Here is a 6,074-nt window from a genome sequence, read left to right on the forward strand (position 1 = left end):
TCAGAATATGAATCTAAATGAAGAAAAAACAGCCGCTCCCATTTCAGGCCTTCAGTGGTCAAAGTTCCAACCAGTTGCTATGTACCAAGCCTGATAAATCATGTGAAACAAGATAAAGCACTGACTGTATTTGCTGTACAGGAAATTACATAACGTTGGCAACTGCCTTAGTATAATAAATAATTGGCATTCTGCGTTCTCCTGGAACTCATTTTAGCTGGGGCTGCCCAACCAGGACATGATGCAACGATAAAGTTACATCTGATCATAAACTGGGTGTTAGACAACAATACGCTTCAAAATAAATAAATCAAATGTTTCAGAAACTGATTTACTGATCTAGTTCTCTTAATGGTGTTTTTAATTCAATTCAAAAGGGCAGTTGTAGGTTGGTGTTTAAGGTACTGGACTATTAATCAGAAGGTTGCTGGTTCAAACCCAACCACTGCCAGTTTGCCACTGTTGGGCCCTTGAGCAAGTGCCTTAACCCTCAATCACTTAGATTGTATACTGTCACAACTGTAACTCTGAATAAAAGCGTCCGCTAAATACCGTAAATGTAAATCTGTTTAGGGTATCTTGTGGGAAGTCTGCTAATGTTTAAGTATTTTTTTTACTTCATGTCAATGTTCTCCACATTAGTGACTCAGAACTTCACACTTAACTGATTTGTTATCAGTCATTTAACTATATGTCTAAATCTGTTATTAACTGACATTGCAAAGCAAACACCAGTGATTGTTTAGTTGATTTAAAACCATTTCTTATTTGCTACATAATGAGTGACAATATCTATCTATCAACCCTCCCTATACACCCCCTACACTACAATGCACTGGTTTATGCATCCTAGCGGCTTGGTACCTATAGGACAATTCAGTGTCTCTAATGAGCCTGGCTGCATGTTTTTGGACTGTGGGAGGAAACCAGAGCACCCGGAAGAAACCCACACAGACACGGGGAGAACATGCAAACTCCACACAGAAAGTACCCAGACCGCCCCACCTGGGGATCAATCCCAGGCCCTTCTTGCTGTGAGGCGACAGTGCTACCCACATAATGATTGACAATATTATTCATAAAACACTTATTTCCTTTCATTTTCATCAAACACTTTATTTTGCTCAGGGTTGAGGTGATTCCATGTGGAATCACTGTGTGCAATGCATAAACACACTCTGGACAGGGTTCCAATCCCCTCTCAGACCCAGCCAATCATGTCTGTTTCGACGTCTAGCCGGCCATAGATCCTTTAAGTTTCTAACCTGGATCTGTAATAGACTGGTGCACTGCCTAAGTACCCTAGATTCCTAATTCCAAAACATACTTTTTGCTACAGTAGTGCTAGGTTTGGGACACAATCTACTTCAACTTACAAGTAACTATGAGCTCGATCTTTATGAGGGATAAATTGGCTTAAACAATTCATTATTAATGACTGAATGAAACTTTCCTTCCTACATCTAGGCCAGAATCCCTCAACATGTTTTCTCCACATCTTCTCTTATTAGAAACTCTTTATACAAATCTGACCATGTGCGTCTTAAGGGAAAACACGTCACAAACGTTCTGTACTTTCTGACTAATCTCCTATTGTTTGTTGATCTTGTAACAGCCCAGCAGTGAATGAATCATTCAGCCCTAAACTGCACTGACCTTTTCCAATTTAAACAAAATAGTAAAAGTACAAAGGTTATTAGAAACTTTTATTTATTTAAATGATTAAGAAATTCATACCAATCAAGAGTCACGTCTCAACAGTGCGTTCTTTCCAGCAATACATCGACTTTGCATGCCAAAACATCCAGTCATTTCATTTGAACAGCTATTTAGTGCACAAAGCAGTAAAAAGTTAATTAGTTGCTGTTACAATCAGAAAAATGATGCTATTTAAGTACAGTGGTAGAAACAAACTGCATGAATTAAAACTACAGGATGTGTACAGTCTGTCATTGGAAAGATTGTCAGAAAAGTGTTTTACTATGATTATTTGGTTAACCATGTGAGGACACAAGCCCATGAGCTACTTATGCCTCCTCAAACTAATATGTACCATGTGCAGGGTTTGGGGGGACAACTGTTTGAGCCAAGAACTGTTTTCCACTGGAACTATGAGGCTAAGAACCTAATGTATCAGTCTCTTGCAGACTCTACTGTATGATACATTATAAAAATGCAGTATATATAATGATCCATCCAAACTGTGTTAAGGCTGAAATCCAGAGGTCTGAATGTTCTTTTACAGAAATTCCACCAGCAGGTTTGGAATAACAGACACAACGTGAACCATTCTGGACTATCATGCCATAGAAAATGATAACTGACAATTTAATTGACCATTGACCGGTTAATTTGGCATAACAGACACTAACCATAATGTGTTCAGTTTAACGAACACTATTCGTACTATCCCAGACCAGTCATGTTAGCAGTTGTAGCCTAGTGGTTAAGGTACTAGTCCAGTAATCAGAAGGTTGCTGGTTCAAGCCGCACAACTGCAAGGTTGCCACTGCTGGGCCCTTGAGCAAGGCCCTCAATTGCTTAGACTGTATGCTGTCACAGTACTGTAAGTCGCTTTGGATAAAAGCATCTGCTAAACGCAGAAAATGTAAATGTTATTTAACTGAAGTGCTACTAGATGGTGCTACTGTAACAGTATCAGTGCAAATCTATTACTGACATGTTTGTAGTGTGCTTTTTTTACTAAAATACCAACAGACTTACAAAATAAATAGCAAAAGGTTTTAAAAATATTATTATTATTCATCACTATTATTATTATTGGCCATGCTGTAGTTGACAGACGTCTTGGTCAATTGAAAATAAAACAATAACTATCATGATTAAAAAGAAAAATGCACAACAACAAAATTTAACTATTTTTTGATGAAGAAAAACAACATTAAAATGTCATAGAAACAGTCAGATGGAACTGGATAGAAATGACACTTTGCACTCTGAGGTGCATTGAGGTGATTATGCAGGAGAACCAGGATGGAGGTAAAGCTGGTAGGGTGAGTACAACAGAGTAACATGAGTCCTGAAATCTGTAAAAAGTTTTGCATGTTCTTCCCATATGGTTACATGGAAAATGGCAGCAGGATGTTGGGGAAACAGAAACATAATGTAAATGTCCCCCAAGATATGAGTAAAATATTATTTTATCAAAGTAACTAAATCAGTGTAAACATTGGCAATAAAATGTGATTTCTGTGCTGTTTAAAAAGACCATTAACACTTTTCAGAAATTCTCTACAAGTCGGCGTTGAATGGATTGGTTGGATTTACAAACATTTTGGGGATAAAACAGACTATTATTTTTAGCTACATTGGCATTTTAGCCCCAGGGAAAAAGAAAAGAAGCAAACATCCAAAATCAAATGTTCTTCAGCTGGTACATTTGGACAAAGTGGAAAAATGTGTAAAATTGGTTCTATTTTTAATGCATTATCTCCCTTTTTCTCCCCATTTTTAGTGCGTCCAATTTTTACCTGATTATGTTATGCTTCCTCTCAACTGGTGCTGACCCGTCCCTGATTGAGGACAGCGAACGGACACACGCCCCCTTCGACAAGTGAGCAGTACCCGACTGCATCTTTTCACCTGCACAAGGCGAGTTCATATGCAGATCATCCTTGTGCACGGAGAGCCACACCCTTATCAGCACTATTCCTCGCCTCCAGACGCCATCAATCAGCCAGCAAAGGTCATAATTGCATCAGTTATGAGGTCCCTATCCAGCTCCCTACCTGGATAAACAACAGCCAAACGTTGTTCATATAGCCGCCCCGCCCAGCCACATGGCAGAGCAGAGATTTGATACGATGTATTCGAAATCCCAGTTCTGGTGTGCTAGCGTATTTTACCGCTGCACCACCTGAGCGGCTAGACATAATCTTTTTTTTTATTTTTATTCCGTCTTGAAAATCATCACCATATCATATCATATCACCAATCATCACAGAAACAGTGAGGTTTCAGAAGTACAAATGCAATTTGTGCTGTTTGGTTGGTGGCTTTTAACTTTTTTTACAGACACTTAGTCTATCAGAACCATCACTGTAACCGTGTACTGACGTCTTGGTACAATTTAATTGAACACATATAAAACTGACTCACTTCCAGGAACCTTTAGTTGGATAATTTAAAACATAAAAACAATGGAAGTGAAGAACAGAAGCAAAATGCCTTTGTATATAAACAACCACTAAATGAACACAACTTACACTATATACAATTACTATATAATTATTAATAATTATAAAATATAATTAAAAGCCCACTGTTGGGAAGAAACTGATATGATTACAGATTTCATAATGCACAACAAACCCACAGACCACACCCACATAGTCCGGTCATAAGAAGCAGAAACAAGTCTGCTGCAGGCATTGCCAATTGTGCCCGCTAGATGGCACACAGCCGACCGGTGGCAACACCAAGTATTGAACCGGGGAGTTCAGAATCTCGTAGCGGAATATCCCGCTGCAGCACCTGGGCGCCATCTCGTACCTTTTTTAATAATTTTTCGCACTAAATTCATATTATTCTTGTTTTCATTAAATCAGCAATATTTCATATTTTAAGAAGTTGCTACAGGTTGGCTAAGAATGATTTTTTAAATCACGGCAGCCGGTTATGGATTAAACACTTTCACCAAATCTGCATCCGTAATAGTACCTTTAGCTTCCTAGTTCCAGTGCAAAACTAAAAAAAATGTCTTGGCTAAACAGCTCTAGCTAGGATCAATGATAGGTTGCATTAATTATTCGTTTCATTCTGTTTCTCAAAACAGTAATTTAATCTGCAATCCACATTATGAAGCTTTCTTCCAACACCGCTAGTACCATGAGCATTTAGCACTGTGCCCTGTACCCACTGTACACTGATCACCCATAACATTAAAACCACCTCCTTGTTTCTACTCTCACTGTTCATTTTTCATTTTATCAGCTCCACTTACCGTATAGAAGCACTGTAGTTCTACAATTACTGACTGTAGTCCATCTGTTTCTCTACATACTTTGTTAGCCCCCTTTCATGCTGTTATTCGATGGTAAGGACTCTCCCAGGGCCACTACAGAGCAGGTATTATTTGCGTGGTGGATGATCCTCAACACTGCAGTGACACTGACATGGTGGTGGTGTGTTAGTGTGTTTTGCTGGTATGAGTGGATAAGACACAGCAGTGCTGATGGAGTTTTTAAACACCTAATTGTCACTGCTGGACTGAGAATAGTCCACCAACCACAAATATACTGTGGGCAGCATCCTGTGACCCCTGATGAAGGTCAAGAAGATGACCAACTCAAACAGCAGCAGTAGATGAGCGATCGTCTCTGACTTTACATCTACAAGGTGGACCAACTAGGTAGGAGTGTCTAATAGTCTGGACAGTGAGTGGACACGGTATTTAAAAACTCCAGAAGTGCTGCTGTCTGATCCACTCATACCAGCACAACACACACGAACACACCACCACCATGTCAGTGTCACTGCAGTGCTGAGAATGATCCACCACCTAAATAATACCTGCTCAGTAATGGTCCTGTGGAGGTCCTGACCATTGAAGAACAGCATGAAAGGAGGTAAAAATAGTATGTAGAGAAACAGATGGACTACAGTCAGTAATTGTAGAACTACAAAGTACTTTTATATGGTAAATAAAGCTGATGAAATGGACAGTGAGTGTAGAAACAAGGAGGTGTTTTAATGTTATGGCTGATCAGTGTATATTGCTTTGTACCAATTTTTTTCTTTAAAAGTTTTGTTTTTAATTGCTTTTTTACATTCAGTATAAACTAAACATCCAGAAGTTGATTTTGAAAGAACTTGAATGTCATAAATCACATAGTATTAGTAGCAGTAAGCGAGTTTCATAATGTTTTGTGTGGTGTACCATTTACAAAACTCTACTTCTACTTATTCCAATACTGGATAAAATATCATGAATAATTATGATTGATATTTAACGTACCTAACGTACCTAATTAAGCTGCAGTCCATTTGAAATATGATTAAGAAAGTGGGAAAGAGTAAACACTATTAAGAAAGGAGTGCAGTAAATAAAAGAA

The sequence above is a fragment of the Trichomycterus rosablanca genome, chromosome 8, assembly GCF_030014385.1.
Source record: "Trichomycterus rosablanca isolate fTriRos1 chromosome 8, fTriRos1.hap1, whole genome shotgun sequence".
Classification (NCBI taxonomy): Eukaryota; Metazoa; Chordata; class Actinopteri; order Siluriformes; family Trichomycteridae; genus Trichomycterus; species Trichomycterus rosablanca.